The 27,536-nt window shown below is 42.0% G+C and overlaps 1 long non-coding RNA gene across 9 annotated transcripts in view; it reads left to right on the top strand.

Annotated features, from left to right (window-relative positions):
- LOC311588692 overlaps positions 1 to 27,536 on the top strand; it is a 413,254-nt gene that overhangs the window by 131,707 nt on the left and 254,011 nt on the right. For 3 of the 9 annotated variants that reach the window (XR_014776298.1, XR_014776299.1, XR_014776304.1), the window contains exons 3-6: positions 3,226 to 3,430; positions 3,534 to 3,636; positions 5,846 to 5,903; positions 23,202 to 23,282. This is a non-coding gene — a long non-coding RNA (uncharacterized lncRNA). Of the gene's footprint in view, positions 1 to 3,225; positions 3,431 to 3,505; positions 3,637 to 5,845; positions 5,904 to 23,201; positions 23,283 to 25,852; positions 26,943 to 27,536 lie in introns of those variants that run through there. The other 6 variants (XR_014776306.1, XR_014776305.1, XR_014776302.1 and 3 more) reach the window with 6 other exon arrangements.

Genomic DNA, 27,536 nt, shown 5'->3' with positions numbered 1-27,536 from the left:
TGTGTTGTTTTATTTGTTTCCATTTTATTAATTCTGGCTCTGATTTTTCATTATTTCTTGCTGTCTAATGAGCTTGGGTTTAGTTTTTTCTTGTTTATCCAAATCTCTGGATTGAATGATTAAAGTATTTATTTGTGTTCTTTCTAACCTTTTAACGTAGGAACCTTGGGCTTTAAATTTCTCTGGTGGTAGAACTATTTCTCATGATTTTAAATTGTATCCATTTGACAATTGACATCACAGAAAGTAAATTCTACAGATGTCATAAAAGAAGGGCATACATTCAAAACTTGCTGTCATAAAAACCGCAGGACCATATATATGTTCCACATGAGCTATTTTGAGAAGTAAAAGAAAGATGAAAAGTCATTAGTTTGGAGAGATTTAGGAATCAACAAGTAGGATTTTGTTTTGTTCTTTTCATGCATGTTATATCTTGATGGACATGACATTTTAATAGATAAATATGGACGTGAGGAAGTTGGAATATGACATGCTAGGCAGATGCAAACTCAAACTCTCTAATATATATATATTATTATATATATATATAAAATAGATATATTATATATGTGAAGATATTATGTGCAATTGTGACATCAGTACTGTTTTTTAATTCTGTCAGTCCCAGGTAAGAATCACAGGTCAGCCACCTCCTATCCTTAGCAATATAAATTGAGCTTTCTAGCCTCTGTGTTTCTATGGTGGTGTAGCCAGCAGGCATTGGCTTTGCGAGGATTAACTGAGATTACTTGTTCAAACCACCTACGATATAATAAGCACTCAATCATTATTTCACCACGCTCTCCTCTCCTGTTTCTAACAAAAGAACATGAAATTTATTCGTTGTAATGCATGCATTACACTTGTTGCCCTGGTATTTAAAGCTAGCTCTGAGTAGTTGGTGTGTAAATATTAGGAACTTCCCTTGCTATCTTTCTTAGTCCCCCTAGACTCATTTCCCACCCTTTTCCACTGCTGGGTACCCAGAAGGCTGAGTTTTGGATGACAATGTTTGATGTTCATATCCTTTGCCTAACAGAGATATGATGCCAAGACCTGTAGAGAGAAAAGAGAATTTCGAGTTTTCATTCTAAAGGTTTTGTCTGCGGATTTGTGACACTTCTTGTCAGAGACATTGCTCCAGCCCCCTCCTGGGTTATCCATCTGTCACTTTCTCCTCATCCTGATAATAATATCCTTCTCTCACCTCCAGCGGACTGAACAGGTCCATGACTGCTAGCCCTACACCCTTCTGGCCTTATTTTTACTCTGCCCAGCCCATACCTCTGTTAAGGACATTTTCCTTAATCTCTCCTCTAATATGCATTTCTCAACAAGACTTCTAGGACCCCCATCCTGTGGGATGTGGCACCCATATTGCTCTGATTTGACGAGGGCTCTCTCACACTCTAACAATCAACAGCAATAACAAAGTGATCCATCCTCTAGGAGGCATCTTCTTCACCTTGCCTCTCTCCCCTGTCTTCTTTTCCTTTCTTAGCTGAGGTAGCTGCCATGTGAGTATACAAAGTTCGTCACAGAATCTATTTTTTAGTAATGAGTTAATTGTCAAAGTTTTAGCAAGTTTGTTTTCTGTGTGGAAACTGTGTGGAAACTGGTGATAAACATATTCACAAAAGTCATGCACTCTCAGAAGATGGAACTCAATTGCTACTGGAAGCAAATACCTAGCTTTGTTCACCTTAAGTGATCACTTATGTTCAGGCCTCTATGCTACTGGGCATTAAATTTTCTACCCTTAGTCATAATTTATTTAGAAAAAGCACATACTCAGCAATAGTTATTCCTTTGTATCATTGCTTTTTTTTTTTTTAACATTGTATCTCCTTATGTAGCTAAGGGTCAGCCTATTTAATAAGCAACAAATGTTGGCCACCTCGTTTACAGTTCTGGCTTATACATGTCTAAGATTTAAACTTGTATAAACTTGTTTTTTTTTTTTTAAGATTAAAAACAAACAGCCGATACACCCAAGCCAAGATGGCACAATGGCTCTGAATCCATGCTTGCAACAAAAGATGAGAGTCTATTGCTATATGGATTATCTGTAGTATGGCTCCTTTAGAAGAAGTATGTCTTGGTTTGGGGGCAGTTTGTAGAAACCTTCATGGGGAGCTACCCCTAATAAAGAGCTATAGGCAGTTAAAAATTGCTAAGAGAGGGAAGGTTAGTCTTCCTTAGGTATGAATTTCTGCAAGGTCATCCAATCCCAAGTGGTCATCTCTAGGAACATATACATATGAGTAACACTAAGCAGACACACCAGGTTGCATTTACATATTTATTTGCATATATATGTATAGATATGTAGATACATATATGTGACAATAATAAAGAAAAAGAGGCCATAAATTTTAAAGAGAACTGAGGGCTTTTGAGGGGTTGGTGGGAGAAAGAGGTTGTGGAATAATTATAGTTTATAATTAATTTAAAATAATAAATAAATAAATCATCCTCTGAAAGAAAATCAAAGCTAGTGACAGTAGTGTAATGTTATATAATCTTCTTTGCAAAGGATACCTAATCAATGATACTCCTTACATGCATTGCTTATAAAGTAGGGGACTATCTTAAAGACATCTACAATTGTTTTCAGTAGAAATCCCTTCTAAATACATACAAAACACAAAACCAACTATACACTGGTCATCTCTGAAACATCTGTGCTAAAACAAGGTGGGTTTGGGTGAAAAGTTATATGAAGTTCTCAGGGTAGTTTGTCTATTAAATATTTTGTGCAGAAGTTATATCATGGATTTTTTAAAGCAAAGATACAGTTTTGCCATTCCCTAGGTATATTGGCTCCCTGTGAGTACTGTAACAAAGCACTGTCACCTTGTGGCTCATAGAATCAAAACCTGATTCTCTCATGGTGTTGGAGGCCAAAAGTCTGTAATCAGTGTCCCCCAGGCAAAACCAAGGTGTTAGCAGGGTCATGCCATCTCTGTGCTCTAGAAAGGCATTTATCTCCTTCCTATCGCTACCTCTCTAGGCTGCCAGTCTTGGATTTGGGGCCATGCCAGTCTTCAAGGCCAGCACTAGCAAACCTCTCTAAGCCTCCACGTGCTCACCGTCATCCATTGGCCATTTCTCTCAGTACATACACTTGCATTTAAGACCCAACCTAACATGTCAGCATCACCTCCTGTTCTCAGTGTTCTTAACTTCTTCACATCTTCAAAGATACTTTTTCTATTCAAGGTGCACTTACTGATCTCAGGAGTTACACTGGTAATACTGATGGGATGTTCCAGACCGCTATCTTAGGGACTGTTGGCTGAAGGAGAAGGGTGAACTTGAAGGACCAAAATGAAGTGAACCAGAGTCAAATCCTCACTGTGCCGCCTCCTGTCTAGCTCTCGCCGAGAAAGCCAGCTTCAGTCTCGCCCTCCTCGTTGTAGCAAAGGTATTATTCTAAAGGAAGTAGACGATTCATAAGTTTCCTTCCACTTTGAAAATTATGTGGGCATAGTTGGTGCAGATGAGCTTGTCTCTCTTTCTCTTAACAGTGGAGAGGGTTTCTGGTACCCAGTGGCTACAAATGTTACAACATGCAGAAAATGACCTATGATGAAACAGCATGACCTTTGCCTGCAGCCTATGACCATCTAGGTAATGTTCTTTTTCTCTGAGTCAGAGACATAGACAAACCTTTTGACTACTAGTTCTGTGGTTTCAGAACTTGGTCCCATGAGCCTCAACTCAGAGAGTTAACTTTTCTGTGGATTAATAGATGGTCATTTTGGCTGAGCACCTGGGCGTTCATAGATTCCTCAGGCCTGACTGCCACAAAGTAACTAGAGAATCTAGTTCTTCAGGTCTCCAAGTCAGAATTTCTTGGTGAACTTTACCCTGGAAGATTCTGAAGAGTCTGGCACTTATGAATCTGTGTAACTGATACTGATCTAAGGCCAAAAATAATAATGATGTCTCATGTACACTTAATATAAACTCTGCACAGACACAGGGCTAACGGTACACTTTATGTGAATTGTTTCCTTTGCTCTTTACACACACACACACACACACACACACACACACACACACACACACACACACAAAACAAACCCCCCAAAGCAAACAAACAAAACTTTGCAATGGGATGAGGTTCTTATTAACATCTTTTGGTTGTTGTTGTTTATATAGCAATGTTAGCAATGAAACCCAGGGCTTTACACAGTCTGGGCAAGTGCTCTACCACTGAGCTGCATCGCTCATCCTTGAAACTACATTTCTTCATTGAATATCTGTTTGATGCCAGACACATGATTGATGCTGAGGATTCAAGGATTGAGTTAAAGAAGAGACAAATGTTGAGCAATCAATCAATCAACGTGACATTAGCTCAGTTGGCAGTGTCCACATGCATGAAGGCACCACATCGACAGAGTATGGTTATACACATCTATAATGTCTGTACCTGAAAGACGGAGACAGAACAATTAGAGTTTAAGTCCACTCTTACCTATGTGAGAATCTGTCCCAAAAAAGGAAGGAAAGAAAGGAAAGAAAGAAAGAAAGAAAGAAAGAAAGAAAGAAAGACAAGACTAAGTGCACACTACCCAAGGGAGGCACATGGGATTATTTTATTTTTGGTTTTCAAGACAGGGTTTCTGTGCATAGGCCTGGCTGTCCTGGAGCTCACTCTGTAGACCTGGAACTCAGGGATCCACCTGCCTATCTTCCGAGTGCTGGGATTAAAGCCCTATGCCAATAATGCCCGGTTAACATGGTGTTGTTACAGTTGTTGCAAAGACAACAATAATCACCTGGAGAGAAAGTACAGGAGGAGACCCAGACCACAGACATAAAAGTCTGACTCTTTGTCAGGGACTGTTGCTGTTGAAGACCCACTGGTGACCATGACAAAGTCAAACTCCATACTCAGTTTACCCATCACTGTTGAAGTTCAGCATGCCTGTCTTTTCAGACGGCAATCTTCAAGGGCATACTTTTATGCCATGGCTGTTTAGTTCCAATGTTTAGTTTTGACTGTCTCTTTGAGTGTTTCCATTGTGTGAGAATCCTGAAAATAGCCCTAGGGCCATTCTTGGAGTCTAGGACACAGACTTGTCATCCTATGCCATTAAGAGTCTGATCCCAGACCTGCTTCTGAGCAGCCAAAGCACAGACTTGGTAACTTCCTGAAATGGACAGACCTTTAGCTGCCTTAAAAAAAATGTCTACTACTATGAGCTGAAGCAGAGAAAAATGTCCACGCCCATGCCCAAGCCCAGCCTCCCTCAGAGGAGACTGCTGTACTCTGTTCTGTTTATTACTGGGTAGAAACCATTTCCTCTGAAGGCAGTCTGAAATAGTTGGCTGATGGTGGTGGATGGGAACACTGTGCTGTCAGAAGTCTATTTAAATCTCTGCTTTAAGACTTTTTTTTAACCGAGCAGTTTGTAAACAATAAACTACTTGTATATGATTTTTATATTAAACTTTGCATGCTGTTAACTATGGCATTAGTAAACACAGCTATTTCCTCTTACGTTAACATAGTTACACTAAGAGTGAATTCACTTTTAAGTTTTCCCTCCTAAAAGTATAGCAGTTTTCCATATATAAACAATGCTTTTTATGTGGGAAAAGCCAATATTCATCATATATTTTATAGCTCCTGTACATAAACACATGCAAGAATGTTGGCTTTCTATCCACTTTAACTTTTAACAACAAAGCTTGATTTTGAGTCATTTTCCCTCATTTGTATACAATAAAACATAATGCAAGTCATCCGTTAAAATCTAGGATTTTTATGTTTTTATAGTTTAAATTAATGGCAAGATCATAAAAAAATATTTATTTTTCTTTTTAGAGTGAACAATCAGTCTCAGAGAGTATCTCCTGGTGTTAGCTAGGAGACGAGTTAGCAGGTGAGCAACTTTGAGTCACTTGGTCACTGTCATCCACTAACAGTGAACACCGTTACTTAGCACACAGCACATTGCAAATGGAAACATCGTCTACATAGAGTTTGAACCAGGGGAGTGCCATTTAATCTCAATTTACTGTTCTTCCATTTACTGCAGTAATCAGTTACAGTGGAAGAGTCCCAAGAAATTATTTCTTTTCTGCAAAGAAGTGACCCCAGCTCTATTTTTAAAAATCCTAAGTAAATACTTGCAATCACTATCCACTAGAAGTGATCACTCAGTTGGGACAAGTCTTGTTCTTTGAAAGGCAAAACAGCTGCTTTATTTCCAATTAGGGGAAAGCACTAGAAATGATAGTCCTAAATAAATATATATCACAAGCCACTGATAAGAATTTGAGTATTTGTGGCAATTAGGGAAACAAATGTATACACACTGAATATTCCCTAGAGAGTGAAAGCCATCCTTTGTAAATCTTTGCCAGGATAACTATCTTTAATGAGCTCTACTGGGAAAGTTCAGTTCCTTGAGTGGTGTGTGTGTGTGTGTGTGTGTGTGTGTGTGTGTGTTTTCTTGTGTGGTGTGTGGGTGCACATGCCTGTGTATGCACATGAGAGTGAAGTGAGAACGACAATCTCAGGTGTCTTTCTTTAGGCACTACCCACCTGATACTGAGACAGGGTCCCTCATTGGTCCTGAACTCATCAGTTAGGCTGGACTGCATGGTGGTGAGTCTAAGGGATCTTTTTCTGTCCTATCATCCCCATCATTAGGCTCACAGGTGCACTTTATTACTTCCACCTTTTTCATATGGGTCCTGGAAATAGAACTCAGGTGTCAATTCTTGCCAGGCAAGTGCTTTACTGGTTGAGATTGCTCCCCAGTCTAAGTGTTTTGCATTTTTGTTTCCTCTGACCCCAAAAGGAGTAATCTTCTATGAAGGGACCACATTCAGCAAAAATACTTCCCCAGGCGGATGTTAGGCTTCTTGTAGTCCTAATTTCAAAACTGGGCATGTGCAAGGGAGGCGCCCAACTTTGTGCACCACTATTTCATAACGATGGGAAAACCAAGGTGTGGATTACTGTGGCCTAAATTGAAGCAAGAAATTGCAGGGCATCAGAGACAATGCTGCCCTGTGTATTGTCATCTTTTCCTGTCTGTATACCTCATGGAGGGATACAAATGCACCTGGAAGAGAATACTCCCATGCTGCAGCAATGCCTACGTTACCTTGACTATAGGGAAAGTGAAGTAAGGCTGTCTTTGGAAGACTGCCCAAACCCTACACATTCCTCTATCTTTCCCTCTGCAGCCTTTCAACACATCACCTTTCCATTCCCTTGTTCCTTCCTCCCTCTCTCTGTCTCCCAAGGCATCTCTCTCTCCCTCTATCTCATTTGGGCAGGTTCTAAAACACCTGCAAATTCTATTTATCATTGGATTAAGCCTACCAGAGTTTAAAACTCCTTTTGTGTCATAAGGCAGAAAAAAAAATGGCTGTGTGATGGGGAGGGGAAGTTGGCACAAGGGGAATATCATCTCAAGCTAAGTCCATCTGTCTGGAATACTTCAGATCTCAGTAGAGTGGGGAAGAGGGAAATGCTGAGATTCTTTCCGACTTGCAAAGTCTCTGATCTTACACATGGTCCTCCAGGCAAATAGCTAAAAAGCAATTGTGTATGAGCGCATCCATTACACAGCTGTGGTGCTCCAGTTGGCCATGCTAAGGCAATTCCTCAAAGTCGCAAGAGTGGCTTCCTGATGCTTTTGAAAACCAAAATCTCTAGTGTCTGGCTTTCTGCTCACACCACTAGCATTCCATAACCTTAGTTACCAAAAAAAAAAATTATTTTACAATGTTCAACAGGTGCTCTAGAGAATTTCTGACTTATTCAGACCAAATAGTTGGGAAATATATAAAGCTAGTACTCATTCTGACATCAGACCAGCAGAGGGAAAAGAATATTTTGGAAGTATCCAATTTGTTTTTTGGCAGGCCACTTTTCAATAGTGGGACTGAGGACCTCTCTGTGTGAACAAATTTCATCATCTTCCCTTGCCTCAACTTGGAGGCAGTAATTCCAAGTGTCTGAGTCTTGTCTTCTGTTCTTTGATCAACACTACAAAGTCAATTATAATGTCTTTATTGCTATCAGTTCTTGCCAACTGGGCTAGGTTGTTAAAGTTATGCAGCCCCCAACCATGAATCCCAATCATTGTTGCCTCTCAGTATGGTGCTACCCAGGTAAAGTCCCAGAGCATCTTTCTAAAGAGATAAGTCAAGCCTGAGATGCTGCCCATGATAGTGAGATCATTTTACAGCATCCAGCCCTGTAGGGCCACAATGTCACACGAAACCTACAAAACAGCCACCCAGCTGCCCATACACCAGAATGACAGATTAAAGTGGGTGCTAAAAGCTTTGGATACAGCAGTGATCAAAAACACAGAGAGAGTGCAAACCCAGAGACTGCTGGGTGTCCAGGTGACATTCCTGCAGTTGCCTCCTGCCATAAAAGTTGAAAGACCTGGATGGAGAGAGAAAGTAACAATGTAGTCTGAGAAACACAGAGGGCCTCCTGCCTCTGCTTAGCCTTTTTAGACACTGCTTTACTAGCCGGTGAGGGATCAAACATTTGGTCGGCTTGCTCACTTGACACGGAAGGATTTCTGGGAAAGAAAGCCTCCAGGTCTTTTGGGGACACCCTTACATGCCACCACAGGCTGCCCTCAAACGTGGGCTGAAACCAACTGCTGTTCTCAGAACAAATATCAAGGAGTTACTTTTTGCGACAAGTTTCAAGGTATCGCCTTCAGCTGGAGCACAAATGGAAGCAAGTTTCTTTCCATGATGCAAATCCTTTCTTCTGGATTTCAAATTTTTGTTTGTTCCATTGGTTGGTTGTTTTTGCTATTTTGTTTCATTTTTCTTTTTGTTTTTTCCAGACAAGGTATCTCTGTGTATCCTGGCTGTCCTGAAACTCACTTTGTAGATCCGGCTGGCCTAGAACTCAGAGACCTCTGCCTCTGCCACTCAAGTGTTGGGATAAAAGGTGTATACCGCCACTGCCTGGAAGTGTTTTAAATTTTAATGTGATATTTGCAGTGGTTTCCCTTTCTCTTTTGTCCGTCTGGTCTCCCCATCCCATTCAAAAAGAGTTTTTAGATAGGTTTGCTATAGCCTAGGCTAGCCTGTTACACATGAGCCTTCTTGCTCAGCCTTACCAAATATGGGGGAACTACCATTACCATCATATCCAGTCCTTTTAAGAACCATAAAAAATTGCTTCAGTGCACGTTTGAATGATGGCAAAAAAATAATAAGAAAATAAGAAAAATAAAATATGAAACTGTGTTCGTGCTCTTTAAATTCTGATGTGTTTTCTAACATATGTTAAGGAACCATATCTAAGATGGAGAGAGAGAGAGAGAGAGAGAGAGAGAGAGAGGGAGAGGGAGAGAATGTGACTCTGCCTTCATTTACATATATCAACTGGTTCTGTATTTCTCCAAAACTGTATTCTGGAAATGATAACAAAAACAGAGCAAGGAGATTGCTCCTTATCTTTTGGTCTAACCAATATGTGGTAAAAGCCACTTTAGAATTAAAAGACTACTGTTTGCTAGGGTCAACAGCTGTCGTAATCAAAAGAACATTCCTAAAGTCACACAGATAGACAAACCTGAGTATAGGACAAAGCAAAGGATTCCAAGGGCTTTCTTGGCTGACTGCATAACTGAATGGCAGCTGGCCAGGTTTTCAATAATGTCCACTCAGCTCATACAGAGTGCCATGTGTCCCAAACATAATCAAAAGTATTAATCTTGCATTTCTTATCAGAACATATTCCCCCCTCCCCATGTCTTTGGTGACCTGGTCATAACTATGAGAGATGAGTAAATCTCATATGTCACTGTGTATACTTAAGTTGCTGCTCCCTGGATAACTTCCTTGAATATATCCTCCCCAAATCTAGGAGAGTCCAAAATCCACTCAGCTGGGCTGAGTGTGGTCACTCAGCATCCATTTCTTTCTTCAGGATGACAGCCAGTAAGCCTCTGAGCTATTTGCAGACAGGAGCGGGGCATGGTTTTAATCACTTTCTGTCAGTTACATTGCTTCAATCTTGTGGAGTTGGAATGGCCTTAAGAAATCAAGGTGCTACCAACAACAGTTTACATTCTGAGACCAGAGGACTGAAATATGAGGTGGCTTCTAAAATGATGGATACTTCTTTTATCACACACTGGATAAGTAGAAAATGTGTGTCTGCAACTAGAGCTTGGATGCAGATTCCATAGGTCAAATTTCATGCATCAAAACTAGTGACCCTGATGGGCAATGCTATGTATTCTTAAGATATGAGAGTAACAGTTCATTAAATGCCCACCTAACATCCTGCATCGATCTGATACCCAGGAAATAGTAGCAACTAGTTTCTCTGGCCAACATGTTATTAAAGTTGAATGGGTAGCAGCCAAGCACATCATGTCTCTTATTAGAATGGTCATAAAGGAGTCTCTGAGGCAGACAGCAAGACCAGACCCCATTATTCTATCCCATGATTCTTTGTGCAGCCTTGGAATTCTTCTAAAGGCTTTGCCTGAAGACTGCCTTTAACATCAGCTATTAATTTACATTGGCTCCAATGTAAAGTGAGCATTAACGTGTCTTCTCTGCCTCTATGGCCCCATCATGACTCTCACAACACTGTGTGTGTGATGGGGTCTCAATGGTTACACTAACAGCGTACAAACAACTTCACACCAATCAGATAATTATAAGAGTCCTGAAGGAGAAAATTAGAGGTTAGAGATTGTTGTTTATTCTAGAATCTCAAGACTTTCTAAAACCTCTTGTTGGGTGGCAAAAACAAAACAAAACAAAACAAAAAACCAAAAGTAAAACTGATGACTCAAAATCCAGGCTTAAGCCAGGTCAGAGAGACACCTTGGCTTGTTGGAGCACTTCTCCTGGACAACATAAAAGCTGGGCAGAGGGTCAAAGGCTACTTGGACTTGGGCTGAAGTCATGTGGTTCTCCTTGAAGCTTCCAAGTCAGAGGCGCCAGTAGCGCTGTCTGCAATTATTTCTGACCAAAGTCTCCCCCTGGGCCTTGGTCCTGGTTCTCTGTGGCTGGACAAAAACCAATCTTGGCTCCACATGAATAATCTGGGGTGGTGGCCCGCAGCCAGAAGCTACCCTAGAGCCCCAGCTCCCATTCTCAGCTCTCGGGGAGACGGGGAGAACACAGTCTTTAAGATGACTCGATGACTCCCCATACCATCCCTTAAGACGGGAAAGAAAACAGCCCAAGGGAAAGAGATGAGCATGCATCCGCTGCAAAGCTCAGGAGACTTAAACAAATCATCAAAATACGCTCATTGGAACTAAAATAGGGATGAATCAAATCTAATTAGACCTGCCCCAGTCTGACAAAACAGTTAATTACGTTGAATTGGCCACCTCTCCAGAGTGATGTTCATAGGCATTGCTCAACTCAAATAGGCCCACTGTAGCCCAAGAGATTTTTATACTCATTTCTCAAAACCAAGTAGAACCAGCATAGCTCAGTGTAGACAACTTGCTGGGGTCAGCCGAGCTGATGTGCAGGTGCTACTGAGTATCAAGCATGCTTAGAATAAAGGATGCAAATTGAGTGTCTTAGCGGGGCAGGGAGTGGGATGTCGGAGAAGATAAACTTTCTTTCTTCTTCTCTTTCTCCTTTCTTTCCTTTTCTTGTTTCTTTGGTTCAGTCTTTGAGTTAAAAAAAAACTAGGGCATGCTGAAAATCCAACTCAGGACTTCATGCATGCTGGCAAGTGAGCTACACTCCAGCAGTGAATTAACATTTATGTACACTCTAGTATTAAAAAAAAAATACTTATCTGGAAATCAAATTTAGTCAACCCACAGGAGTTTAAGCACTTGGAATTTTTGATAAATACATGTAAAGACACACAGACAGACAGACAGACAGACAGACAGACAGACACACACACACACACACACACACACACACACACACACACACACACACACCTGTGCTCAAACAGCAGTTAAACGATGTAAGTAACACATGTCCTTTCCCTCTCTACTCCTACCCCTTGGGCTTTGAGTACAGACAGACTGCTGTGATCTCAAGAGTTTGCCTAGAGCAGTGGTTCTCAACCTTTCTAATGGGGAGACAATAGTTCCTCATGTTGTGGTGACCCCCAAACCCAAAATCATTTTCTGTTGCCACTTCATAACTGTAATCTCTGTACTGTTGCGAATTGTAAATATTTCAGAGCTAGGGGTCAGTCAAAGGGGTCATGACCCACAGGTTGAGAACCACTGTCATGGACAGAGTATTTGGAGAGCTTGAGAGACTGGCACCTACTACATTTGAACTATTTAGCATCTTAATGGCTAGTATGGCTTCACTAACTGAACATCCTGGAATGAGCAGCAAATTTTGAAGTTGAAGCAAGAATTTTTCTCCATAGACTTTTCTTCTAGCTTTGAAGATTTAGTTGCTGGTTATGAAGCACACCAGTCACAGCAATGGGGGCTGGTTAGGGTGCAGTCCTGCTTACATAAGCTGTTTGCTATCTGCAATTGGCCAGGGAGTTTCATCTTCTTACTTGACAGATGATAAACTAACAAAAATAGTCCCAGTGATAGAGACCCGCTAAGATCTTGCAGTGTCTGCTGTTTATTTGAGACCAGAAATGTCCCTGGATCAGCTTCATGGGACAGTTTACATGGTTAATCCCAGCAATTGCAAGCCTGAGGCAGGTGTATTGCTATGAGTTAGAGACCAGCCTGGCCTTCAATATGAGACCTTGTCTTTCAAACAATGTTAGCAGCATAAATGGACAGGGCATGCATCATTTAAATTCTTTTCACAAGTATTGTAGTTAACAGGAAATTCAGAAAGGGCTGAGGAGCAGCATACACACAGTTCCAGTCATGTGGGTTATAACTCTAGTAGCCTCAAAATAAACACACTGTACAGAACAGTGCCTAAGAGATTGGTTTTTGAGGTTAGCAGACTGGGTGCAAATCCTAAAGCAACTTGATTGCTATGGAATTGTAGAGCAAAGAATCCAGCTGTAAGCTGAACAGGCTGACAGGGCCCTGCAGAGATATTGTAAGTGTGAGGTAGGATGGTCCATGTGGCATGGTTGTTAGAACAAAGCAAACACGGATGCATATGGTTCTGAAGTCTGATGTGGTCAGCCTTTAGCATAAGTAGAATGCTGTCTTCACAGTGCATGTGGATGTTCACTGGTGATGCTTCTTTTCTTTTTTTATTTTTAAGATTTATTTTTATTATGTATACAGTGCTCTGCCTCCGTGTTCACTTGCACACCAGAAGAGGGCATTAGATCACATTATAGATGGTTGTGAGCCACCATGTGGTTGCTGGGAATTGAACTCAGGACCTCTGGAAGAACAGCCAGTGCTCTTACCCACTGAGCCATCTCTCTAGCCCATGACACTTCAGCTTACCTGGCAATGACATTCACATTGGAGCACAGTTAAGTTCTATTAAAAGAATGTATTCACATGAGTATGCACATCTGGAGCATCTTCAGAAACAGGCTTAAAGATCGGCTTGGCTCTTGGCTCCTGGCTGGGTGAACTTCCTGTGGTGCTCAGCTCTGTGACAGTCCTATGGCTTAGAGCTCTGCTTCCACCTGCATTCTCTCAGCCCTCCTCAGGCCTGCCCAGGTGAGGCTGCTAAACTGCCTAGCCTATCCTCTCCTGCCAGTGTGTGCACATGCATGGGCTGACTTTTTTTAAAAAAATCCACCACAGCAGATTTCAGCCTTGCAGAGTGGATTGCCTGGCCTGGTCCCTGTGGAAGCAAGCCCCTGTTGTTGTTAGTGACAAGAGTAGTAATGCTAGATTAATAGGTGCCTATTTAGCTTGGCTGTTCTTAGTGCATATGTTGGGACAGGAGGAATTTGTTTAGCAAGGCTATGTCATATTATGAGCTGCTATTCCTGAGCACATTAGAATGAGGGATTCAAGGAGAGCACTGCTGTGTGGGGGGTACACACATGTATGTAAGGTTGCATGAACGCATGTGGATACATGTGTGGGGAAGATGTCCTTTAGAAACATCCCATCTTGTGTTTTGAGTCAGGGTCTCTCTCTGGCTCGAGCCTTGCCAGTTCAGTTAGGCTGGCTTGCCAGGAGTCCTCAAGGGTCTCGGAGACTGTTCTGTATCCTTCCCAGAATCAGAATGACAAGCACAGGCCACAGCACCTGGGTTCAGAGCACTAGCCTCAGATTCGAGTGCTCATGTGGCAAACATTTGATGTACTGAGCTTTTGTCACAGGCGCAGAGTACACATTTCCAATAGAATGGAACCAATCTGTTGCTCACAGTGCCCAGAATGGGAGGGTACACTAACTGAGTAAGCTTCTTGCCCAGGAAAACTGGGTGACACTGACTGAACCTTTGAGGTGTTCCTCAGGCATCTTCCCAATAGTGGCCTCTCCACAGTAGCAGAAGGGCCTGTTTCCCCTGTGTTGGCAGCGAGAAATGCTTATTTGCTGTCTCCTGAGTTCATGCTACTCACTAAAGAGACAAACACTCTTAGCCCTAAAATAACACCATGAGCAACACCCTGTCCCTATTTTTTTTTCAGCTGGGGAAACTAAAGTTGTCACAGCCCACGCTCTTTAAGCTAATTGGCACTCAAGTCCTGGGGTTTCCTACTGCGAAGGAGCTCACAGCAGAGTGCGGCAGGTAGGACTTGCTTCTTGGCCCTTTGTTAAGTTCTAGCTAGAGCAGCCCCACCCATAGAAGTGTGAGCCGTTTGAGGGAGCCATATATGGAAGTGTTTAATTGTGACAAAATACGTATAATGTAAAATTTGCCATCTTACGCATTTTAGCACAGCCCAATAGCATTCAGTGCATTCTTGGTTCGTGGCCTTCTCCACTCTGCGTTTCCAGAGCCCAGTCATTTCTGCAGCCATCACAAGATAGTTTCCCCCTCTCTCCTTCCCTTTCCCCTCGGGTGTCTTTTTCTCTCTGTATGGATTTAGGCAGTATTGGTGCTGCATATAAGCAGAATCCAACAATATTTACTCCATTGTGTTTGACTTCTTCTCCTTGCCATGGTGTGTGTTTAAAGGTTAGCCATGTTGTAGTGAGGGACTTCATCCCTCTGTAAAGCGGAGGATACTGCATGTATCTTCACTTCAGTTACTCACCCGCCTGTCAGGGAGCATTTGGCTATGTCAAGTATGAAGTGTTAAGTGTTCCAGTAGACACATTGGAAAAAAGCCAGCCGAAAGAGAGAAGTTCATTTTACTGCTGTTTTTGTCTTCTTGGCTAAACTTTGGCTAATCTTTGGATTTATGATAAATACTAGATATGTTTAACCTGGTATGTCCAAATTACTGTGCTCTTGTTATGTGATCACAATACAAATGATTAATGATGCATTTTACATCCTTTATTTACTACCTAGTCTTTGAAATCCAGTGTCTATTTCATTCTGCAGCATTTTAGTGCATGGCCACATTTCACTTTTGCCTAACTGCCTTTCAGGGAATTCATGGGCACATAAGGCTGGGCTTTCTCCCCAAGACAGTGCTGTTCTCAATCTTGAGTACAACAATCTTACCTTAGTGAAGTTAGTTTGAGTCCCCAACCATAGCTATATAACATTTTCATTTACTTTACATCGTATTTAAATTCTTCTTTTCAACCATTCACAATTCATGTGCTTATTTATAACAATGCCTATTAGATACACATTACTTAACCACAATTACAAAACCACACACGTGTGCAAATGAGAGAAGGCATAACATAAGGTGCTACCCTCTTCTCTGCTCAGTGTGAAGATGGCTCAGTTGTTGCTCTACAGAGACACCACAGTTCTTAAAAATCTCTCTTCTGACTTATTAATTATTATCTTCCTTTTCTTTTTGAAGACAGAGCTTTACCAAGTAGCCTGCCTCAGCCTCCTGAGTGCCAGGATTGCAGGCACACAACATCATGTTCAGTTTGATTTATCATGGTCTCTTTTCACGTAGCTTATATCATGTTAAAAAATACTTCTAAGCATTCAAGTAACTGTCTTAGTAGAAAAGAGTTTCATAACAGAATACCAGAAACTTCACTGAACCTCAGGGGTGACTGTGTAAGGAAGGATGAGCAGAATCAGGAAAGAAGGAAGGAAAGAAGGAAGGAAGGAAGGAAGGAAGGAAGGAAGGAAGGAAGGAAAGTTGTTTGCACAGACAACTTCCTGTATACCAGCCCCTGCTAGTGATGCCATGTGCTACATTGGAAGGTGTGGCATTATCAATCGTGGACTGTTGTCCTACAAAACTGTCAACTTTATGGCTTTAACCTACCATGTTATTTCAATAGCATATCTGGAATTATCAAAGTCTTCATGAAAGTGCAGACTCTTGTGGAGGGTCTTGAACTATGTATGTTAGCACACAGGAAAGTGAGGCCAACAGAAAGAAGGCAGCTGCCACAACCGCATCAGCAATGATCCAGCTAACAAGGCTTAAGTGTATAGCATGTGACAGACACTGTGTTCCACGTACAGCCTCACTTCATTCTTGTTACAGCCTTGACGATGTTGCTATTCCAATGTTGAAATTTAAATGCCCGGCTTCAGAGAGCTAAATGCGCTGATGGAGGTCACACAGTTCTACGGTACCCACTCATCATCCTGCTCTGTCAAGGATTGAGCTGTTTATAGGGTACAGGGCTTGTTTTTCTCAGGCAGTAGTTATGGCCACATCAGGGGAAAGTTGAGCAATCCAGAGCCAGAATTCTATGGCAACTGGCAGCCCTTCTCCATCGGTCTCAAGAGGTCTATTCTCTAAGCATAAAGCACACATAATAGGGCTGGTTGCCTTCCAGGTTTTCAAGCCTTCTCCTTACTGACCTGGCCAACAAGAATGTTTGTTGGCTGGGAACTGTCAGAATAAATGCAATTAAGTACAAATGAAGGTGGGGATACTGTGCACTAGTTGCAGAAGGGTCTTCTAGAACTCTCCAGTGTCTACATCAGGGGTTCCCAACCTGAGATAGATGGTAAGGGGCATCCATAAACTGGAATGGGAAGATTACAGCCATCATTAGTTATATTCCTGTTTACCCCAAATTAAACACTTCCTTCCATTATGAAAGTAGGGATTAAGCTATAGTAGCATTAGCTTTACTTGTGACATCTGTCCTTTTCATACAAATTTATAAATTGTAGATATTTTTATAGCACACTACTGTTTATTGAAATACTTCAAGCTATCATTTAGGCTTGTCACCACTATAAAATTACTGTAATTATCAGACTAACTACAGGCCCTCAATGTAATATGTTAATGAATGCATGTGCTACTCACCTGTTTTGGGGGAGAAAAAGTATTTTGATACATGCATTGTGATGGAATTAGTTTTCTTTGCAGTTTTATGCTTTATTTTATTGTCCCCAAATAGTGTTTGTTTTTCAGAAGGAATCTATATCCTGTAAGAGATCAAAATGTCATGCTTCAATAAGGAGTGACACACACTGATCCTTTGATCCTAGTGACATTGTTTTGCACCTTGGATCTCCACTCATCCAACATGGAGGGGAGCCTCCTCCATCCCCATTAATGAATTTCACTGAAGTCACTGGGAGGTGTTGGGCCACAGTCAGCAGAACTCAGGAAGGATGCTTTCAGCACCTAGGTGGAGAGGGACAGGGTTTCAGCTCTAAAGGGAGAACTCTCCTCTTACTCAATCCAGCCCAGCATTCCTTTCTGCACATTTTTTCTTGGATAACCAGTTGTGAGAGTCCTTTTGTGACTAACATGTCTGGATTAGTTTGCTGAACAATTGCTTTGGCTTAGTTGGCCTCTGATTGTCCTTGCTTTTGTGAGTGAAAAAGCCTTAATCTTATTTGAATGCAATTTAATTCCCTAGAGAGCTGAGTCTTTAGTCTTCCTGTTTTTTTTTTTTTTTTTTTTTATAAAGTGAGAGCTCAGAGCATTTCCAGGGGAGATGACATGGTGCTCCTTTCAAGCTGGGTCAATCTACCAAGGAAATAATTAGATAAATGCAAACTTCGATCCAGAGAGGAGGAGGAAAAGAATTTCTCCACAAATTACTTTTAGGACATTTAAGTGGAATTGAATTAGAATGTCAAGGGCCAGAGAGCTCTCAGGAGGTCATGTGGTCTAGTCCTCTGTTGCTGGGCAAGAGCACAGAGGTGAAATTCAACCTTTCATTTAAAAGTCCTTAGAGTTGGAAGTGGACATTTTTTTTAACCTATGCACCAATGTGAATCTTGCAAATGGGCTAGCGGACCTTGTGGAATTCAAGGAATAGTCACAAAAATGCAATATAATTCATTTATCAGTTTTTAAACATTTATTTCCATTATGTCTATTTATTTTTATTACATGTGTATGTGTTGCCTACATGTTTGTCTGTGCGTGCCTGCTGGCCCCTGAAACCAGAAGAGGGCATCAGAATCCCTGGAACTGGAATTAGAGATTGTTAGCTGCTCTGTTGGTGCTGGGAATAAAACCTGGGTCCACTAAGAGAACAATCAGTGGCCCCAACCTCTGAGCCATCTCTTCCTCCTTAGTCATTAGACAGTTTTATAATTAAACACTTATTTATTAAAGACCTGCTGTGTGTCAAAGACTATCTTAGGCATTAGAGACATCTCTGTGAATTTATATACCAGTGGGTAAAGGATAAATAATAGGAATATTGAAGAGTTTGTTAGGTGTTAATAAATTCTATAAAAAGAAAAGAAAAGAAAAGAAAAAGAAAACACTGGATTGGGCAATACATAATGGATTCCATGGGTTATATATGTGTAAATAAATAAATAAATAAATAAATAAATACGGATTTAAGGCAAGAAGGGAGATTAACTGGGGAGTAGGCCAGAGGAAGGTGGATGGAGAGATCAGATATGACCAAGAGACATTGTATGCATCTATGAAAATTCTAAAGAGTAAGACAGTGTTTCATAAAAATTCGAAGTGACAAAGCATGGGCAGAGTAGGGTTTTTCCATAAACATATAAGTATGAAGGACTTACATGCTAAGCGCTTAGAATGGTGCCTAACATGATAATCTTTTTATGATAATGTACAGATAAAATACATACAACGGTTTTGTTAGTTTCTTATATGCGGTGGGATTGTTTGGACATAATAGATACAGGCAGACCTTGTTTGATTTAGGCAAGAGAGGATTGTTCTTGAGGGGGGGCGGTGACACAAATTAGTCAAGAACACCTTCAGCTTCATCTGCCCAGGTCTAGACAGGATGGGAAGAATACAGGAAAATTTCAGAAAGAAAAATGATAACAAGATGATGCAAAGGGTGAGAAGATCAATGCGTCCAAGTTACTAATCTGAGCTAGGTCAGCAAGATGGATTTGCTTTTGAAAGAAGGCTCTGGAGAAGGGTGCTGTGGACTGCAGTGTCCAGTCATAGCCCAGGAGAATGTCAAGGTTGACTGGGTGGGTTCTCAGTGAACAACATTTCATACACACAGACCTGAACCACACATGGTGTTTGCTAGAGATGAACCACAAATATGAATTACACACTGTCCAGTGAGTGTGTTGTGCACTATACCATACAGATCTGTGTAAAACACATCCAGTGGTGACCACACAATGCCATCACCTAGTCTTACATCTTTCAGGATTTGCCCTGATACCAAACAGTTCATGACTACACTGTGCTTTTTCTTAAAAAAAAAAAAAAAGATAAGTTCTTGATCAGAAACATGTAAGTGGATTCTGGGACATTAGGTAATTTCTGAGTAAAAATTGCTACCTCACAGGCAGTCCCTTGATAATAGGCAGAAGCTAAGGCATGCACACAGGCACTCCAGAGCCTTGCCCCGCCCCCAGCAGAACAAAAGCACAAGGCACTTTGCTTTGCCTTCATCACCCCCACAGTTACCTTGGTAAGGATTTGTCCATTCACCTATATAGTCCAGCTAAGAGGAATATCTCTTAAAATTTGCTGCACTGAGGCTAAGAGCATAATTACTAGGTCACTGTAATTTTCAAAAACGTTCTCCCTTGAGACATAATCATTAAGCACATGGTGATTCTGTCTGAGTAGCTCAAAGGCTTGATTTGTCCCCCCCTGAGCTTCTCCTCGTACAAAGGCTGTGTCTGTCAGCCACACGAACTCATCTGCGTACTCCATTTCCAACCTCAGGGCACGGTGTCTGTCTTCTGGTGGAGCTTCTCCTGGGCAGAAAAATCCCCCAGGCTTCGAGAAATCATGCTTACTCTGGATATCCACACAAGGCAGGTGTGTGGAGGTTTAGAGGCAGAGTCTGAATATGAGATAAAAATGGATTCAAGAATGGTAGGCCAGAGAGACTTACTTTTTATAACCGAATGGATTAGTGATATGTTCGGACATATGGGATTCACATTATGTCTAATTTTTCTTCAATGTTCTGGTGGGAAAATTGTAGCAAGTGAACGGGTTTTCTATTCCCTTATGGGTTTGCTTAAGCAGGGGAGAAATTACCAATCAACATTTAGTCCTCACTGTGATGCTCTGCTTAGGCCAACTAGCTACGTGGCTATAGGTTTCTTAGTAGGCTCTCTTGCTGTGAAGTGCTGGGATTCTTAAGGTTGCTCAAATATAGACTCACTGCCTATTTTAGCCTTTATCATGTTTAGGAAGCCCTTAAGGGGAGACAGTATTCTAACAATTTTATGAGAAGGGAAAAAAAAACCTCAGCCAGATACATCCATCACCTGTCTGTTCTAGAACCAGGTGCCACATATCCTAGTTTGCTTGGAGACTTCAGGGGCAAAATAGAATTCTGAGACAATACACTCTCCTGTTTGGTAAAGTATGCTATAGTTCTCAGTGGTTCTCAACCTTCCTAATGTTGCAGCCCTTTAATACAGTTCCTTGTGTGGTGATGACCTCCAACAATAAAATTATTTTGGTTGCTCCTTCCTAACTGTAATTTTGCTACTGTTATGAATGTTAATGAAAAATACCAGTGTTTGCCGATGGTCTTAGGTGAACCCTCCAAGGCGTTGAGACCCACATGTTGAAAACCACTGATATAGTTGCTTATGTTGGTAGCTTATAGTAGTCTTAAAACTGTTTCATGCGTTAACTCGTGTAAAGATCTCATAACCACACTCAGAGCAGATCGCTTTCCCGTCCTGATTTTGTAGCTAAGGAAATGAAGGCACACTGTTGTTAAGCAACTTACGTCATCTTGAAGCTAAAAGTGGTGTCATTTGGTTACAAGCTGCCTGGCTTCAAGTTCTGTCTTCTCCCCTGTGAAGAAAACATTGTTTTCATGTGTGTTTTTACTGTGATGCATTTGAATTAAGAAGGTAAGCAGGTACAGTGGCTTCAGAGGTGCCTCAGGTGTGCAGGGTTCTGCTAACTCATTTGTTACAAACATGATGTCTTTGGCTGGGCCTACCTCCCAGGGATAGAACCTTCTAGAACAGCACATTGGAAAGTGAGTTTCTGTGATCTTAAAGTCAGCTCTGTTAGTTGGGCATGGAGGTACTCACTTGTAATTCCAGCACTCAGTATAGGAAGACCTACCTCAAACAAAAAAACAAAAAAAAAACCAAAAAACAAAAAACAACGAAACAAAACAAAAGCAAGCAAACAAACAATAAATAAACTGCCGACTCCTTGCAGGGCTCCAGGGACTTGATCTTACTGGTACAGTGAGGAAATAAAAAAAAGGACAGACACACATGCAGAAAAGCTGGGAGTGGATGGACTGGACTCTCCGATAGAGAAACCGCACCACAATAGAAACGCAGTGTTTGTTATACACAGCTGAACTGGGAAGTGGGGCTATTGCACACAGCTGAAGCAAGGAGGCAGGTTCAGCCAGCTGTAGTAGGAGCAGCCTCTATAGGAAAGGGGTCCCTGGGAAGGAGGAAGCTACGGTGGCTGTTTTCTGTACACACTGTTAACATCCACACTTGAAGCAGAAAGTAAGGCTTTGCCATTTACCCAAGCCTAGCCTACTGAAAGCTTTGCTGTTTCCCACAGGTCTGAAGCTTTAGGGTCCTTGATACAGCCATGTGGACAGCACACACTCACTAAGGACTTCCTTCCCTCAGGGCTTCCTCTATTCCTCGAACCACACAAGTCACGTTGCATACACAGAATGAAATATGGATTTTAAAGTCATAGATTTTCATGGATACGCTGAGGATGATTTCCTCCTTTTCAGAACTATGTTGTATTTTTCACAAAAATGACAAATGATACAAAGGTCATGTGAAAATATTTGCATGTAGGAAATACGTATTGTAATCGAAAGCCTGTATTTTGCCTAGAATCGAAGAGGCTGGGCCAGAAGGACCGTGAGTTCAAACCTAGCCCAGGTTTTATCATGAGACTCTGCATAAAGAAGAGAGAGAGGAAGAAAAGGATGGGAGGAGGGAGACCTGTATTTTACAATTGAAGTCTTTCGAGTCCCAGGTGCTTAGCATGACCTGCTGAAGGGGGCATAGCTGACAGTGGACAGTGGCTTCTTTCTCTGATCTCTTACTGTGTAGTAGGTTCTATGCCAAGCACTGTCATGGGGCTCAAGTCTAATGACAGCTGAGAAGGCGAATAATGCTGCTCTTTCCCACTTTACAGAGACGGAAACTGAGGTTTAGAGACAACACAATTTGTATCAAGATCAAATATTTGGTAGGAGTTAGTGCTGCTTTATGATTAACACATACAATTCCTGAATTTAAATACACACTGTGTCCAAGTCACGTGTGGGGTTACCAGTTAATCATAAAGCAGGTCCACACCCGTGTTTCTTTCAAGACCACTCACTTTCCTGCTGTCCTTGAATATTAATATCCATAAAACATGGAAAAGTAGAGAATGTTAATGCTGAAATCTACCCAAATAAAATTATCATTAAGCTATTAATATACCTTCACATTAACAAGTATTCTAGACTCGAATGTGATAATGTCATTGGACCACAAGATTAAATGTAATGGTACCATGATGTTTTCAAAACAGCGTGATGTAACTTGTTGGATGAGCCAAACATAAATTAACTTCTCTCAGAACTCTCCTTCTCAGCCTCCGTGTATTCGGCCCACATCTTGTTTTGTATTTTTAAATTACACTAGACACCGACAGAACTTCAATAACAAACAGTAGCCCTTAGGTAAGTCTTTCATCATGAAGAGAACCTCATGGTGTTCTTTATGCCATGCCTTGATTAACTGCCATCCTTTGGTGGTGATAAAAATGAAACCAGCTAACAGCAGTCTGCTCTGTCTTCCAGGGGAAGATGAAGGCTGCCGCAGAAATAACCCTATACTCGAATGAAAAGGAGAGGCCAATGGAGATAGAACACCAAGAAAATGTAAGTGACAACGTCCACCCAGTGTCTGGGCACTTTCTTCATCAGTCATGTGAACTGAGCACAAGATCCTAGTTTAGAGACTTGGAAAACTGAGGCTGAGGTGTTTTGTCCCTGAGCCCCATAGTAGGAAGCAGAACCCACTCTGATACCCACAACTCTCTGCCTGTAAATTCCTGTAGGGAGTGGGTATCAGTGTAGGATGCGGAGACCGGAGGAGAATCTTGGGTTTTGGTCTTCAACAAGTCTCACTGCTACATACAGCAGGCTGTAGCTCAAAGTTCCCACCTCCCACCCTCTCATGGGAGCACCAGGATCATAGATGCATGTATTACTGTGTTTAGATTTAATGGGGCATCTAAGGATATAAATGGAAGTCTACAGGCTTGTGTGTCAAGTGCTTTACACCCCAAATCCATCTCCCAAGCTTCTTCCCATAAAGTTTTACAGTCCTTCCCAGCTGGCACAGGAGACTTGGCAATGGCAGAGTAGTCCTTGGAGCATAGACATCTCCAAGGCTGATCTTCTGCTCATTATTTCAGTTTCCTAAACACTCTTTGTAATTAAAGAATTGAGTTAATTACTGATGAGGCACCAGGCACATAGGTCCTACTCGTGCTGGGTGGAAAGCTGAGCATGCTCTGTGGCATCATGCTGTTGTTCTTTCCAAAAAGGGCCTGGACTAGTGGCCGACACTTGGCAGCCTGGATACACCTAGCAGCCCGGACTTGGGGTCTGAATAGTCACTGTTCTAATTAAGGGATCTCACTCAGGATATCAGTGTTTTCTCACTGAAATGTACTGCAGCAAAAGCTTTATCAGCTGGAGGTGGGAAGTAGGCATCTCATAATAAACAATTTTCAGCAATCACACAGCTATGTCATAGCTCGAAGCAGATGGTTTGTTTCAGCCTTTGGGATAGGTGTGCCAATGTTTAATCATTAAGGAAATGACTTTAACAGCCACATACCCCCGAGGGTGGTCTCTAGTTGTCATACTATGGAGCTTCTCTAGGTCTCCAGCTCCCCCAAACAAACCACCCCATTCCAAGGCCTTGGCTGTGTGTAGGAATTACCCCAGTGGGCTCTTCCTTTGCTGCTGTCTTAGCTGAAGTGTCACCCTTAAAGAGAATTCCTCTCCCTAAAGAGTGATGTGCTATGGAAGCTTGCTGTTTCTTTTGGCTTCTCATCGTTAGGGCCGGTTGTTGTGTGAACACCTGCTTGGCTTTCCTGGAAGCAGCCTCACTACTAAGAACGGTGCTCTCTGAGAGTGGCCTAGTCACATGGTCAAGCCCTAGAGCAGTGCCAGGCATGGAGTGAGAACTCAACGAATGTCTGAAAAGTTTTATTAGTGAGGCCAATAAATATAATCTCTGGCCCCCTCGCCCTGCCGCCGGCCGTGTGTGTGTGTGTGTGTGTGTGTGTGTGTGTGTGTACGCTTGTGCACACGCGTGTGCGCTTGCACCCCTGCACCCACCATCTTAGTCTCTGGCAACAGAATTCGATCCTAAATTAATAGAGGATTTCCATGTACTGGAAAGGGTGACTGGTGAATTTATTATTAGCTGGTCTGAGTCACAACTAAATTCTAAAATTTTCACTAGCCATCGGAGACTCCCCTCTCTGGTCTCACACTCACTGTCATGGGCCCAGTCCCACCTGCGCCCCCCCCCCCCCCCGCACTCATTTTCCATCAGCTTTCTTTTGTTTGCATTGCTCTTCACTACTCTTGCCCCAGTATTCCTCAGCTCCTAGGAGGTGCCAATGTACCATGTCCTGAGGATGTACATGAGTGTCCCCAGACCAACTCTTACCGCAATTTAGGAAAAGTTAAGGTTTTTGTGCCTCCTCACATTGCTAGCTCCATCCTTCAGCCCTCCTGTCTCTTAAACCTCCTCCTTATGAACGCTACTCCCTGGGATCATCAGAATTTCTCTTGCATCTGGACCTTGCCTCCTCCTCCTCCTCCTCCTTCTCCTCCTCCTCCTCCTCCTCCTCCTTGTGATGTCTGCCATTCCTCCCCAGTCCCTCCTGTTCTCTGAGGCAGGGGACTGACACCTATTTATTTCCGCTTTGAAGTGGTAATCCGTTCCTTCTGAAAACTTCCTGAAGAGGGATGGGGCCTCGGACAGAGAGCAAGCAAGGTTCCCACAATGCCCAGCTTCCTAATTTGCCTCCCCATTAAGTTCGCATTTGGCCTGAAACTTTCATAGCTCTAGTGTTGGGCACAGTGCTGGGTGCTTTGTTGTCACTCAGGAGTATTGTTTTTAATGTGTACATGGGTGCCCCAGAAGTCAGAAGGAAGTTTGGGATCCCCCGGAACTGGAGTTCCTGGTGGTTGTGAGCTGCTTGATGTGGGGGCTTGAAACTGAACCCCAGCCCTCAGCAAGAACAGCAAATGCTCTTACCTGCTGAGCCACCTAGATATCCAGTTCCAGTAACTCGTGAACTTAAATAATAATAAAGGGACTTAAAGAAAAAAAAAAAAAAGGAAAGCCTGATTTGCATGACTTTCAATGACATTTGGAGGCAACTCACCAGCTAATTGTCCACTGTGTTCACTCTACCCATAAGTCTCACCCGAAGTCTCACCACAATCACCAAGAAGCAATGTAACCCACTGAGGAGTTTCCACTCACAGACCCTGCCATTTACAGTGTCGTTAGAAGGTGACCTTTAGAAGCCGCATGTCCACGGTGCTACCTCTCAGCAGAGCAAAAACTCAAAAAGGAAGGAGGTCTCAGACAGAGCTCAAATTGCAAGACTCAATGCTTTATGCTTTTGGCATGGCCCTGGAGACAAAGACGTAATCACGAAGGTATGTAATCTGGTCTGGAAACTCAGGCCAGATAGGATGACATGGAGAGAAAAGCACACACAAACACACAGAACCATCAGCACTCTGATTTGTAAAAACCACATTAATGGATGGCAACTTCCTACCTCTGAAGTGATTTATAAATTAAAATAATTGCTTCTTTGAACTGCTCTGATATTAATTGACCTATCACTAATGTAAGAACAGTCTCCAAACCATCCAAACATTACCTAAACATTCTTAGTCCCTTTATTCTGGAAATTCAAAAACCCACAAAAATAGACCCTCTGTTCTGGTGCCAAGGGTCATAAAGGAAAACCCATCATCTTTGATGACTTTGCAATTCTTATTCTATTTCTTCGTCAAATTAACTCTAAGTGAAATGGTGAGTACTCTGAACTTGAAGTCTTCCCACCCAGCCTTTCCTTTAAAAGTTCCTGCCCTGAGCACATGGATCCAGATCTAGCTTATATTTCGGTAATGAGAGTAGGGCAATTCATTATTTTTTTTATTAATTTAGCTTTGGATCCATATCCCAAGTCACCTCAGATTGTGGGCCCCTGGCACTTCCTTCCAAGGTAAATGAGAGAGAATTGAAGTTGGTTGTGGTCCAGATGTGCACACATGGAGAAGAGCTAGCTGGGAGCCACTGGACAGCAGTGACCTTGACCTATCTTGAAAAAGTGGAGCACATAGTGTTGAAGATGGGGGCTTAAAGCAGGGGTTTGAACCCAGGGACATTGGGACCCTGAAGGAAATAGGAGTTAAGAGACACTTGAATGTTGAAGAAACACATCACCTCTCAGGACAGGAAGGACGATGCAGCCTCCATGTCGCTAGTACCTAAGCTGGGAAGTCTGGCCCTGCAGTCTAGAAGTTATGTTTTATATTGCCTCTTTGTGGTTGTGTGTCCTTGCTCTGTTTGTTTATTTTTATGTCTACATGCACATTTGGGTGCATAAGCATGGAAACATGTAGAGGTCAAGGAACAGAGTGCTGGTTACTGTTTTTTTGGGGGGGAGGGGTTGGTTTATTTGTTTTTTGAAGAACAGCCTCTTACTGGCATGGACTGTAGCAAGTAGGGTAGGCTGCTGGCCCATGGGTCTGCCAGTCTCTGCCTCCTCAGCTTGGGGATCGTATGTGCACCCAGAATTCTTGGCGCGTTCCGTGATCCTATGAATTTACAAAGTAAAGATAACAGTAAGGTACTTAATTTAATTAATGTTTAATAATGGAAGTTGTAAAAGTTAAATATATATTCTATTTTATTTATGTCCTAGAAGCTGCCATGATTTGAGGGTTAAACTGTCAGAGCTTTACACACTTTAAATTGATACATATTTGTTCATATTTATGGAGTTCAGCACAGTAAGTTAACACATGTGTATGTGACGAGTGATGATCAAGTTGGGATGTTTAGCATTTTCAGTTCTTCATTTA

Source organism: Acomys minous (genome assembly GCF_964271855.1).
Source record: "Acomys minous genome assembly, chromosome: 17".
Lineage (NCBI taxonomy): Eukaryota > Metazoa > Chordata > Mammalia > Rodentia > Muridae > Acomys > Acomys minous.
The sequence above is the reverse complement of the archived record's forward strand: the minus strand, read 5'-3'. Positions and strand labels throughout refer to the sequence as shown.